General features: G+C 45.3%; 1 protein-coding gene across 5 annotated transcripts in view; it reads right to left on the reverse strand.

The window, feature by feature from the left end:
* Positions 1–14522, reverse strand: part of ADAMTS17 (ADAM metallopeptidase with thrombospondin type 1 motif 17) — a 348978-nt gene that overhangs the window by 160608 nt on the left and 173848 nt on the right. The window lies entirely within an intron of this gene.

A 14522-nucleotide genomic window follows, 5' to 3' on the forward strand; every position in this document is an offset into this window, starting at 1 on the left:
AGAAAAAGATAAAGGATGGGGCAACTCTGTTTATATAGGTATTGAACAACTCTAAAACATCGTTAAGAGAAAAAAAGCAAGATACACAACAGCATGGCAGGATGCTAGTATTTGTATGAAAAAGGAAATCTACAAATGTTTATGTTTTGAATTTCACACCTTGTGCATACATTGCTTATTCAGAAAACAAACTTGATTCTGAAAAGTCACACTGATAACCAAGCATCTGTGGTGGAGATGGTCTTTACTACAATGACCTCCGTGCCCACAATGCATATTTACAAAGTATCGATCAGATAAATGTGAAAATGGCAATGTGGCTTTTCCGGAGTGAATTCTTTCTTTTCAGCCTCAATGCCACTGCCTCGTCCAAGTCTTCTTCCTCTCTCATCTGGACAAATGCAATCATTTCCTGCAGGTCTTCTTGACTGCAGTCTTCCTCACGCTCAATATATCTGCAACATCTCTTTGGAAACACAGATCTCAGTTTAACCCACCCATCACTCCCTGCAGGACTCACTTAAAACCCCTATGACATAGCCCCTCTCCTCTCCCTGCCACCTCCATGCACCCCTGTACTACGTGTACCTGACTACCCACATCCCCGCACCCCTGCACAGGCTGCTGCTTCTGCCGGGGGAGTCCACATCTCTGCAGGCTGCACCACGCCACAGTGGAGAAGTAAGGTGGACAGGGAGCGGGACCTGCTACCTGCCCTCAGAGAGCTCAGTCCAGGGAAAGAACCAGAACCAAAATATATAATCTAAATAGAGAGCCATGATATCATCCCCCATATTCTTCAAGGCCAAATCCAGGAGCCCCATTTTTGGAAAGTCTTTCCTTCTTTTCTCCATTCCCACCAGGAAGAACCCATCAGGGTTCTAAGAACACTCCACCTCCAACTGATCCTGCTGAGCGACAGTCCCATGTGTCTCACTTGCTACCCCCTTGGCTCCCCTCCATCCTGTATTCCTTAGGGTGGGGGGGAGGGAGGGGGCACTGGCTGTGTTTCATTGCCTCCTGCTCTCATTAGCTGGAAGCTAATACATGTGGAAGCACATGGTACACACCCAGACAAGCCTTGCTGAATGAGCAAATGAATAAATCAATGAATGAACAAATACATTCATGAGTGAGGCCATGCACTGCTCTGATAGCATGAGGGAAAAGCTAACATACTCTAAGCGTTTACTGAGCTCAGGCTAAGTACTTTATCAGAATTATCTCATTGCCACTCATGCCAATCTTAGGAGACAGAAACAATCACTGCTCACACTTTGCAGTGACCTAGCCAAGCTGTGGAGCTGGGATCTTTCCTGACCCTAGAACACATACTCTTATCCACTGGTTGTAATACTGCCTCTTGATGGGTCCCAATTTCCTCTTCTGCTTCCTCCCCCTACAAACTCGCATCCTTCGCATCAACCAGGCACTTGGTCTCATCACTGTCTCATATTTGCAATAGAATGGAATGCTTTGGGCCCTGTGCCTGTAATGTTCTGTTTGCAAGCATCACTGGGCAACATAATCTTGGCTCAGATGAAATGTACAGCCACTCAAGTCACATCAGGGGTGGGGGTGCACAGGCTCCCCCAGCTCCTGCTCCAACAGCAGAAGAAAGTAGGGCAATCAGCTCGAGACCATCTCCTGCATAAGAGGAATAAAGGAGGATTGCATTTATCATGTACAGGTAAAGTTTTATCCTGCCTTGGATTTTAATGTTTTTGTTAAATGGTGAAAGTATCAAGTTTTATAGGGAAAAAAAAAAGTGAAATAAGGTCAGATGGGAAAGCAAAAAAAACAACAAAATAAAAACCAAACAAACAAAAAAACCCCAAACCAACAACAACAACCAAAAACCAAAAAACCAAAAAAATCCCAAAACCAAACCAAACCAAACCAAACCAAACAGCAGTGGAAAGCTACTGGTCCGGGACAAAGAACAAAGGAAATGAAACAGCTGTCTGGTTCTAGCATCTGTTGCCTCACTGGCTCCATTTAAGGTTTGGCAAAAGTCGTATCAACGGCATTTCACAGCAGACTGCCTCCAGCAGCTGCGGGACAAATAGGCCGGTGCCAAGCTTCCCTCCCTGGCATACTGTGAAAACACAGGCAAGGTCTGAGTTCCTCAGGAGACAGCACTGTTCATGCATTCAAAGCTTTACCATTTTTCTTCAACTGGTGGTGTCCGGTGTCCGTTTTAAGTGCTGGGGAGGTTGTTTTGATTCTCTTCCTCACCGGGCACCCACTGAGTGTTTGGAGAACGGCTCTGTCTTGCAGCCATACTGAAGGCAATGGTTATGTAAAAACCCTCAGAAATGTGTTGCTGATAACGCAAGCCAAAAGGGAGATAAAATAAGAGCTGGATGAAAAAGTTACTAATCCAAATTTTCCACAAGTACTACTGCAGTTTGAAGCCTTCCCCCAGGCTGGCATGCCAGCCCCCTTTCTGGAAGGCTCCCTGAGCCCTGAGGTTGGTCACTCCTTCCATGTCCTGTAGGTCGCAGAGAGACGGTTACCCGGCTGGGGCCACCTTGGGGGAGAGAGAGAGGCTGCTGCTGGATGAAGGCAGGGCCAGGGCACCCGGGCACTCTGCTGGCAAGGGTGGGGGGGTGACGGGGGACAAGAAATGGCAGATAACACACAACTTGCAAAGTCTGGAGAGCTCTCTGAGGAAGCAGTCTACTGTAAACTTCCAAACACTTCTGGAAAATTGGGGCCATCTGCTGCCAAAGCCCAACAGTTTTGAGAGAGGCTGCAGATGCTGGGCAGGAGGCTGAGACTGAGGCAGGCAGGACAGCTTTCAACCTGGCACCCAACCCAACGTCCTACCGCGTGGCCCTGTCCGTCTGAGAGGGGCAGGGCGAGGCTCTGGTTCAGGCCAGCCGCCCACTCTGGCCAGGTACTCGGCATTAAAGGGGCAGGTCTCATTCAGATCGGCAGTTCCCAAGCCCGGCTGAGTGTGAGATCCCCCAGGAAAGCTGTCTTCTAGAGACTCAGAGGCCGAAGATCTGGAGGAGGGCATTAAAACTTCTGACATTCTCTGGAGGAGTTTCTAATGACCCACCAGGTGTAGAAGTGACCAACATCAGAGAAAAGAACCTGTAGTTCTGACCCCACAGGGATCTCTAGCCATCAAGATGCCCATAAGAATCGCTATGGGATTTGGGAAAGTTCGCAAAGAGCCTTTCCATCCCAGGGACTTGGGGTGTGTGTGATAAGAGAGAGGGACTGGATGCTGGAGAGCAATGCCTGGTGCTCCCAGCATAGCAGGAGGAACTGCAAGGACAGCACGAGGAAAGATACAGAAAAGAAGGACCAGCCAACAAGACTGTCAGCTAAACAGCGTCCCCTCTACCACTGGCTCCAGGATGAAAAACAATGGTACTAGCTAACCTTCACTGAGTGCATAGTACATGCTAAGTACTCTAACTCATTTGTTCCTTAGCCCTCATAATAACCTTACGGTGTGTAAGTAGAGCTATTTTTCCCATTTCCAGATTGGAAAACTGAGGCAGAAGAGACTGTGTAAATTGCTCAAGAGGCAGAGGCAGGACATGACCCTGGGTGCCTGACTTGGGAGGCGACCTTCTTAAGCACTGTGTCATAAGAACAGCACCTCCACGCTGTGCTGAGAGGCCAAGAGAACTAAATGCGAAGGGCAAACAATAGGTAGAAAGAAGACATAAGACCCTCAAGGGCCTATTACCATTCTAGACACTCATGCCTTCCTGAAACAATTGGCCTATAGCTTCTGTGCTCAATACTTAAAAAAAAAAAAACAGCATGATAGGCACATGTCCATCCATTACAATTGCCATGACATGTAGGCACACCCTTGCTCAAGGCAGTTATAAGGCTGGTGTTCATCCCTTCCTAGCACTACTTTCCTCTCCAGAGGGGGCGGTCATGCACGGGCTTCAGGGCAATGATGGTGGAATGTGTTGCCAAGAAGGTTGTAGGGTTAAGGGTGAGTGGTCGTTACATAGCACCTTTCAACTCAGAATCTCCAGGAACCAGGGTGACGAGGGGGGACAGATAAATATCTTCCATGCAGGAAAGGGCTGGGGGCTTTATGAGGCTGTGTGATCATTGTCATAATGTTGTCCTAACTCTGCATTTCTTCCTTCGGTTTCCTGAAGCCATGTCACACTCTTCCTTTCAGTTGGTGATACCTGCCTGCCTTGGGCTCTCTCACCCTCTGCTTCACCCAGCAGGATATCTGAGCCCCAACAGCTTTAAAGTCTTATTAAATAGTGCCTTTGCTTTCCAGTGACTTTCCTGACAGAGACAGGAGGAACTTGTATCATAAAGAAGATGGATCGGGCTAATTGTGTCAAGTTCATTTCCCCTTTGTAATAAATATTTACCATCCAATGTTTAGAACTTTTATGTTTGGACTTTCTTGAAATGCTTTATTGAATTAAAAACATCACATTACCATTGGCTAAAAGAGGAGACAGCTATATTTGCCAATAATTGCTGCAAGAAATGCCAGCTATTGATGCCAATTTTTTTTTTGGTAGTTCATATTTCCATAGACAGCTTTGAGCCTTACAATACCAGTATTCTGCAGACAGACATGGATGTCATGCTGATGGTGTGGGGATCTCCAGGGCCCTACACATGAAAATGGACTGTATTTTAATTTTTCTGGGTTCTCTAGTATGCAAATCGTTAAGAAGGCAAGAGATCTGGTTAATATTTGAAGCTAGGCTACTCCCAAAGCAACCGTTTTTCCCAAGTTATTCACCCTATGCCTTTGAATGCGGAAATGGCTTGTAATTTGGATTGATCTTAAAATGCCTATGAATTGTGTCAAAGAACATACACAAAGTCCCAGTCAGAAGGAGGTTCTGTATTTAAAATTCCAACTAAAGAAGAGTAATAGCTCATGGCGAGCCAGCACCTCCTGCTGGGAACAGATGGCGGCCTGCCACCGCCCAGCACCGAGCACCTGGCCCTGCGCTACGAGGCACCTGGGGAGCCCATAAACACCTCTGCAGAACAATATTTGTCAATGCATAATTATACAACTCATAAGATTGCCAAGGAAACAATTAAATTTAAGTATAATCCAAAATGCAAAAATAAATACCAACTTGTAGTTTAGTGACCCATGTGTTTCTTTGTCAACACATTACTTGAGAAGATCTGGCCCTGGGTCTAATAACCACCGTAATTTTAAAGATTATGTATTTGAGAGAGACAGAGAAAGAGACAAGAGAGCAAGTAGGGGGAAGAGCAGAGGGAAAGGGACAAGAAGACTCTGCGCTGAGAGGGGCTTGATCTCACGACGCTGAGATCATGACCTGAGCGGAAATCAAGAATCAGATGCTTAATCGACTGAGCCACCCAGGGGCCCCTAAGCAATGTTAATTTTAAAGTAGTGGTGAGTGTAAATGATAACTTGAGACAGCAGCTACAACCGTCATGCAGTATGGAACTATCTGGGAGTTCTAATCCCGAGGCAGTCATGGGTGCTGCTAAGACTGCTGGGCTTATTGCCAACATCCATGATTGAAGGAAATACGGTTGACCCTTGCACAACATGGGCATAGGGATGCAAACCCCTGACACCACTGAAAGTCCACATGTGTAACTTTTGACTCCCCCAAAACCTGACTACTAGTAGCTGACTGCCGACTGGAGGCTTTACCAGTAACATAAACAGTTGATTACCCCATATTTTGTATGTTACCTATAGTATATAGTATATTCTTTATACTTTATATTTCTTTAAAAGAAAATGTTAAGAAAATATAAGAGAAAATACATTCAGGGGTGCCTGGGTGGCTCAGTTGGTTAAGCATCTGCCTTTGACTCAGGTCATTATCTTGGGGTCTGGGGATCAAGTCCTGCGTCGGGCTCCCTGCTCAGTGGGGAGTCTGCTTCTCCCTCTGCCTCTGCCTCTCCCCACCCCCCCCAGCTCATGCTCGCTCGCTCACTCTCAAATAAATAAAATCTCAAAAAAAGAAGAGAAAATACATTCAAAGTACTGTACTATACTTATAAAAAAATCCCACATGTAAGTGGATTCATACAGTGCAAACCTGTGCTGTTCAAGGGTCAACTGTACTCGTTTCAGTTACAGATTGGAGAAAAATAAAGATGTAAACTTTCATTATCCTTGTTCGCCAAACCTCCAAAATCTATCCGGCAGACCCTGGTTCAGAACCCCTGCTTTTGTACAATAATAAAGACATGTCCATGAGAAACACAATTCTCTGAGATGATAGGCCTCCACCTTCTGCCAGGGATAAGCTTTTGTTCCTCATAAAAAGGCAGAAGCAAAATGAAAACTCTTCCTGCCGGTAGTCATGGTGGTTAGTATTTTTCTCAAAATATAATCTCTCCAGTTTCTTTGCTTCTTATTTTTATGGGTCTGTATTCCAGAAAATGAAAAAGAAAATGTTCAACTCCTCAGCACTGGTGTGTTTTGTGGTTTTCTTCCCTTGGCGGTGTCCAACCTCCATTACGTTTCATTATTTGTGTGTGTCTGATAGGCCAAAGTTCTAGAAATTTCTAAAACACACACACACACACACCCGCTTGCCTCACTGATGTTTAGGTATTTTTCCAACCTACCCCCATACAGCTCTGCACAGGAACACCAGCTGAGGGGCTTGCCAATGAAGTTCTCACCATCAACAAGCTTTGGGGGAGCCTGGACCTGAGAACATGGACGGTGTTTCCAACTGTTCTGCATGAATGTGGTTTGTAAAAGAAGAGGTTCCTTCAGATTCTTGGAGTTGTATTGGCTTCGTGATATTCATTCCCCTAAAATTCCTGGCTATGAGTGTTTTTCTTTCTTTTTCATGGTATCTAGAAAGTATTAACTTTTTTTTTCCTATTAAAGGGGGCCTCACGTGATTTGGAGGATTTTGCCGAGAATTCTGCACCACAGTTCCCTCTGAAATAACTGGAGACCCTTGACATGTCATGACGTCATGGGTGGGATTATTGTGAAGAACTGGACAGCTGGAGAAATGGGATGAGCACGGGGGCCACAAGGAGACCCACATCTAAACGGAATATGTCATGGGCCCCAACGTCAACTGGGCCATTGTCTTAGCAGAATGGAGTATAAATGACTAACATGAAACATGCACTTACAATCCACTTTACGTAACCTATTTCTAATATGCTTAAAGGGCCACAGGGATAAGCAATATATGCTCACATTTTGTGTCCTTTGTATGGCTTATTAGCTATAACTTTGTTGTGTTTTTTGTTGGTTGATTTACAGTTGATACTATATATATACATCTTTAACTTATCAGTCTGTCTTCCTGTGCAATTATTCTACTTCATATGTAGTATAAAAACCTTAAAATAGTATATGACCCTTTCTCCTGCTCTGGTCTTTGTGTGAATATCATGCACTTTACTCTTTTCTTTCTTTTTTTTTTTTTTACTACTTTAAAAGTACTTATTTTATTTGTTCATTGCAACAAATTTGTTAGAGAGGCTTAGAATTCTACCACCAAAAGGACTTTAGAGATCATCCAACAGGCTTATTTTACAGAAGGGAAACTGAGGCAGGGAGTTCAAAATTATTCCTTCAAGACAGGCCTGAATCTGTTCTCCTGCCTTCTAGGTTAGTGCTCCATTCATTATATGATCTTACCTAGTCCTCTCCTTGAACTGGGAAATCCAAAATACATTATTTTAGGGTTCTTTTGGGGAGAACGTGAAAAAGACTCCCTATTTTTGGCAATCTGTCACAATTTGTTAGCTTCATTGGTCCATAGCAAAATTATCTAAGTTCCTTTAACTCAGCCTTACAATTTTTTTTTAAGTTAAAAAATATAAGCCACCACAATTTCCTATGGAGGTGAGTTGTCTATCGGCTACACTAATTCTGAAACTACCCACTCTCTTCCCCTGTGAGCACATTGCCCTCCCATTACTCCTCTCTCCTCCTCTTCAGAGAGGAACTGTCCATATGATGACAAAACCATAGGCTATTGGATGGCTCAGTCGTTTGAGCATCAGACTCTTGATTTCATCAACTCAGGTCATGATCTCAGGGTCATGAGACCGAGCCCCACATTGGGCTCCAAGCTGAGTGTGAAGCCTGCTTAAGATTCTCTCTCTCATTCTCCCTCTGCTCCTCCCCACCTCGTGCTTGCATGTGTGTGCTCTCTCTCTAAAAACAAAAAAACTCCATAGGTTGAAAAGTACAAAATTATGTCAATTATTGGCTGTTTACTATGTACAAGTGACTCCCCTCAAACAAGAGGACTATCACCTTGCTCTCCAAACAGACACTGAACTGATCTACTTCAGTAATACGTGAAGATCACATCTGCATCTTCTACACAGAAGAATGAAGAATGTAATGCACTTTACTCTTACAAATGTCATAAACTCTACATTACCATACTGGTTTCCCATAGCAAAGCTATTAGTGTTTTCTACAGCTTCTCTAAAAAACATCACCATAAACTTCATGGCTTAAGAGAACACCAATTTCTCATCGTACAGTTCTGGAAGTTGGAAGTCCAAAATCAGTTGCAATGGGCTTAAATCAAGGTTTTCACAGGGCTGGTTCCCTCTGGAGGCTCTGAGGGGAAAATCTATTTCCCTGAACTTTCCAGCTCCTAGAAGCTGCCTTGCTGTCCTTGGCTGATGGCCGCCTCCTTGCATGACTCCCACCTTTTCCTCCTGCTATCATTCTGCTTCCTTCTGCTACCTATTCTGATCTCCTGCCTCCCTCTCAGTATGCACCCTTCTGATTACATCAGGCCCATCTAGAGAATCCAGGAAATCTCCCCATCTCAAGATCCTTAACTGAATAAAACCTGAGAAGTCCCTCTTGCCCTATAAGGTAAAGCTCACAGGTTCTGGGGATTAGGACCTGGACATTGACCATGACTGTATTCTTATTTTTTTCTGTAAGACAGTTGTTTAAATGGTCAATGATCTTTTAAAGACATTTGAGCATATTTAAGTATATCATATATTCACCCATGTGGTCCCTACTTCCAGGGTTCTTCATTTCTTTGTGTAGATACGTATTTCCATCTACTATCATTTTCTTTCTGCCTGAAAGATTTCTTTTAATATTCCTTACAGCATGGGTTGGGCCAGCGATGAATATTTTAAGCTTTTGCATAACAGAAAAACTCCATTTCACCTTAATTTTTCAAAGAGATTTTTGCCAGGTATTGATTTCTAAGGTGACAGGCTTTTTTTTTTCCCCTCTCTCAGTACTTTAAAGATGCTGCTCTACCATCTTTCCGCTTGCATTGTTTCAAATGAGAAATACGTTTTTGTTTTTGTTTTTTTAACCTTTGTTTATGTGTTCATAACTTTTCTCCTCTGGCCCTTTTAAGATTTTCTCTTTATCATTACTTTTAAGCAACTGGATCATGAGTGTTGATCTAGATTTCTTCATGTTTCTTGTGCTTGTGGGTCATTGAGCTTCTTGGATCTGTGGGCTTATCATTTTCATCAAGCTTGGAATTTTTTTTAGCCATTTTTTCTTCGATTATTTCTGTCCTTGCTCTCTCTCATTTCCTTCTGGGGTATCGTCTGCATATATATAAGGCCACCTGAAGACCCACAGCTCACTGATGCTGTCTTCTATTTCTTATCTGTCTTTTTTCTCCTTAAGTTTCACTCTGGATAGTTTTAATCACTTCAAGTCCACTGATGATTTCTTCCGCAATCTCTCATTTCCCAGCCACAGTGTCTCCTTCATTTCAGACAGTGGAGTTTTCATTTCTAGAATTTCCTTGGGATCTGTTTTATATCTTCCAGATCTCTACTTAACATGTTCAATCTTTCTGCTATCTTCTTGAACCTGGACTATGGTTACAATTCCTGTTTTAACGCCCTTGTCTGTCTTTCTTGGTCAGTTTGGATTGATCGATTGATTTTTCTCCTCATTATGGATGTATTTTTCTGCTCCTTTGAAGACCTGGTAATTTATTTGATGCTAGACATTGTGAGTTTTATTTTATTGAGTGGTGAATGAATTTGTATTTCTACAAATATTTTTGAGCTTTGTTCCAGGACCTGCTTAAATCACCTGGAAACAGCGTGATCCTTTCAGATTTTGCTTCTAAACTTTATTAGGTGGCACTAGATCAGCATTTAGGACAGGGCTAATTTTGCCATGCTACTGACACAACACTCTTCTGTGCATTTTACATGAGCTCCAGTGGTTGTTCCCTCTAATATTTTCAGATGGCCTTGGGTAGTCTCCTCACACATACATTGCTGAGTACTAAGCTGAAGATCCATGGAGATCTTGAGCACATTTCTGAGGTTCTTTCTTTATAAAACTCTTCTGTGGCACCTCTCTCTGTGAACTCTAACTTCCTTGGCCTCTCTGTGCTCCCAGCTCTGTTTCTTCAACTCAGGAAGATTTGTTTCTTCTCAGTTCTCCCTCCCTGTGCCACAGCCTGGAGACTGTCCAGGCAGTAAGCTAGGATAATCAGAGGGCTCACCTTAGGTGCTTCACATCTCTCAAGGATCACAATTCTTTCTTGCTGGATGTCCAATGTCAAGAAAAAAATCACTATTTCATATAGGTCATCTGATTTCTTAGTTGCTTCAGGTGGAAAGGCAAATCTGGTCCCTGTTACTTCATCTTGGCCAAAGGCAGAAGTCAGAATAAGAAATTAAAGGCAACATTGGGACCATGATCATTTTATTACATGAAATCCAATTCAATCCTCAAGAGCATTAAAGAATAATAATGGTTATGAAGTTCAATTTGGCACTGGATTAAGAGACCTTTCTGATTGGTTCTGGATGTCTCTGGCTGCCAGAAGAATATAGGTGTTACATAATGCTTAATTTTTCATGGCCCTGAGAAGTTCAATACAGAGAAATGCTGATCCTACAGATGTACACGCACAGATTAGTTCTGTGCTCCAATGGATGGGAATCAGTGTTATCCAGAAAGGTAGTAATAACACACATATAAGCTCAAGTACTTGGATAACAGACTCAGTTCTCAGCACCCCATGTGTATTAACTCACCAGGAGCCTTGGATTTTACCAAATGAGGGCACTAATGCACAAAGAAGACACAAACAGAAACGGTCACTAGAAACCAGCCTGCCGTCACTTACTACCAGATCTACCGTGCTGCTTTGAGCAGTTTCTTGCCCTGGCAGGAAGCCACAGGAAAGATCTGTATGGGTCCCTGCAAGACATATGACAGAGTCTTACATGTAGGTTGGTGAAATGGATCGTGAATTTGGGTTTAGAGAGTCAATACATTATAATTATACAGGGGGTCTCTAAGAGTTTCTTCTTCAACACAGCTTGTCCACAGGGCCATTGGTGGTTGGGTAAAGTCACGTGAGCCCTTAAATTTGCTGTTAGGGTTATGGATCGATCCCAGATCAACACATACTTATTGAGCACCTACTATATGCTAGGCACTGACCAAAGTACTTGGAAAACACTGATGAGTAAAAGCAAAGATTCCTGCCCTTGAAGGGTTTATCATCTAGAGGGAGATTATCAATAGTCACAACAAACAAGTGAATTATATAGCATGCAAAAAATGTAAGTTTGTGAAAGTAGGGCTTTCCCTTAGGGAATCAGGAGACCTGGGTGCTCTAAGAGTGGGCAGGAGAGGGTTACCAGATTAACATTTTAAAGATTTTATTGATTGATTGATTGATTGAGTGTAAGCAAGGTAGGGGAAGAAGCAGAAAGAGGAGAGAGAGAGAATCTCAAGTAGGCTCCCTGCTGAGCATGGAGCCTGACACGGGGCTTGAACTCACGCCCCTGGTGTCATGACCCGAGCCGAAATCAAGAGTCAGACACTTAACCAGCCAAGCCACCCAGACGCCCCTTACCAGATTAAAAATTTAAATAGCATGGTCAGGGTAGGCCTCCTTGAGAAGATTACCTCTGAAAAAACAAAACCCCAAAAAACTCAAAAAAGATGAGGCACTTAGTCACAGGGACAAGTGGGAGAAAAGTATTCTGGTAGAGGAAATGGCCATCATGAAGCAGAGAGTGTCCCTGCCAGGAATATGCCTTGCAGGTTCAAGAAAGAGCAGGAAGGCAATTTAACTGGAACAGAGTAGGTGAAAGGGAGATGCAGAAGGAGGTGAGGACAAGGATGAAGAGGGGAAGGGGCTCATGCACTAAAAAGTCAGTGTTACAGGGAACAAGAAAGGAACAATACGACATATGTACGCCCTTCTGTTATACTGAACACCCACTGAAACACAGATCCATAAAGGTATCACATGAGTAAACTGATGATAAAGCAAGCCTTAGACTCCCTTAGTTGGAGGGCTCCTGGGTGGCTCAGTCAATTGAGCATCTGACTCTTGATTTCAGCTCAGGTCATGATCTCAGGTCATGATCTCAGGGTCCTGGGATTGAGTCCCCCCCACCCATCCCCGCCCCGTTGGGTTCCACACCCTGCACGGAGTCTGCTTAAGACTCTCTCTCTCTTTCAAATAAATTAATTAATCTTTAAAAAAAAAATCCCGTAGTGGGGTACTGCCTTAGTTTGGCTTTGAGTCATATGGTGTGTCCCAGGCCTAGGGCAGCACTCCTTGGTTCCCAGCTGGCCTCGTGCTTCTCCAGCAGTGCCTCTTATGCATCAGCATGACATTACCACCATCTGACTGTGTGAGTTACCGCCATCTGACTGTGAGATTCACACTGCAGGGAGCACCCTTGCCTTGCAAGCAGGAAAATTTCCGCCAGCTCCCTGACACTGCCGGCCAGCTAGTCAGCCGTGTTAACACGTGCTCTTCCACTCCTGCTGGGTATTGGGGAAGACAAACATCCATTTTATTTTAGTACTGGTGAGCTCTCAAAGAAAAGGCAAGAGGGAAGACATCTTTTGTGGTTCCTGGTGAGCTGTGGGAATAAATGCTCGGCTTCCCTATAACTTATACAATGAGAGGATCTCACTTTATATATTTGTATCTTGGGCTTCTAGGGAGAAAAAAAAAAAGTAGCATAGCTAAGCTGATCATTACTTGTTGCCATTTCGCTGTCTTCTTCAAACAAAATGAAGGCCGCAAAGGAAAATGAAATACCAGGTCACCTCCCTCCCCTTTGGGGTCTGCCTTTAAAGGACTGTACATAGTCTTCCTTTTCTCCCTCAGTAATAGACACACCCGGGCTCAGTCTGCAGCCCACGCCCCTGTTCCCGGCTGGTGACCTCGGCCCATTACCTAACCTCTCTTAGCCTCTGTTTTCTCATCTGTTAAATGGGGTACAAAGCCTCTGCCTCGACAGTTGCAGTCAGGGTTTCATGTGACAGTGCATGGAAAGTTGACCCTTCCTATGCGCTCTCTCTGCCTGGGAGATCATGAGCCCCCAGTATAGGTACCTCCCCCCTCCTATCCCTCCTGGCCCAAATGGTGTGCGATTACCTGGCTCCTAAAAGGCAAAAATGGTTGCAGCTCTGAGGGGGGAAGAGGTCTCTGCCTGGCTTCCCACCCCCACCCCCCACCCCCTGCCCCACCACATCCCCCGCCCATCCCGCCCCTGGTCAGGCCAGCACAGCATGGCCTACAACATCCCACCGGCTCTGAGGTTGAGCCGAGTGCCTGCTCTGTGTCCTGCCTCAGCTGGGCACTTCTCTCTTCTCCACCCAGGGCGTCTCTACTCTTCCTGAATGCTCAGGGTCCTCCCCTGGGGTTCTATCCACATGGATTTTGTGCCGTCACCACATCATCAAAGGACCCTGTGAAAGCCGCCCTTTCTGATGATTCTGTGTCATCAGGTACTTTAAAGGACCGAAGGCTGGGACAGGCGAACAGGGTGCCTCCTAGCTGCACATGGTATCTGAAGGAGAGTCTTCGCGGTCAAGGCCGATGGTGAGCACCAGACATCCCAATGGCAGACTGCCGGGGATGATCGAATGCTGGGGCTCACTGCATCTCCCCATAAAGGTGTAAGGTACAAGGCATTGGGGTGTACAGTGGGCGACGGCTCTGGAAGGGACCCTTGCTGGCACCTCTGCAAGGGGATGGGAGAAGAAGATTCACGACAGAGCTGGGAACAAATGCCCTTCGGGGAAACAGCTAGCAGGAAGTGCTAGCCTGCTTTTGAGGCGCTGCCCTTTTCTGCACCCCAAACAATGGCAGGTAGTGCTCCACCTGAGGACTCCGCCCTGATTTCCTGAACCAGCTCCCCCAGAGCCAGGGAGCACTTGAGAGGCAGCACCCCGCCTCCCAGAGTCCAGGCTGACCTGCTCTGAGGGCTGCGACCCCGGGGTCTCATTCTGGAGGCACGGTCCCCAATGTGGCTGTCTTGGAGTTGGTCTCGCCCTAGGTTCTAGCTCCGGGAACCTGTCCCACCCTCCAGGCTCCCTCCCTGGGATTCGATGCCACCCTGAGCTCCAGCACTAGCTGGCCTCCCTCAGGCCGACGGCCACTGGGTGGCTCCTGAGTCCCACAGAGCCCCACTCCAGCTAGCTCTCCTGCTTCTGGCCTTCTGCTCCAGAACGGCACAGACTCTGCCCCCCTACCTGAGCCAACTGCCGGCTAGAGGCCAGGACACAGGCTGCTCTGGCCTCC

Source organism: Halichoerus grypus, chromosome 8 (genome assembly GCF_964656455.1).
Source record: "Halichoerus grypus chromosome 8, mHalGry1.hap1.1, whole genome shotgun sequence".
Classification (NCBI taxonomy): Eukaryota; Metazoa; Chordata; class Mammalia; order Carnivora; family Phocidae; genus Halichoerus; species Halichoerus grypus.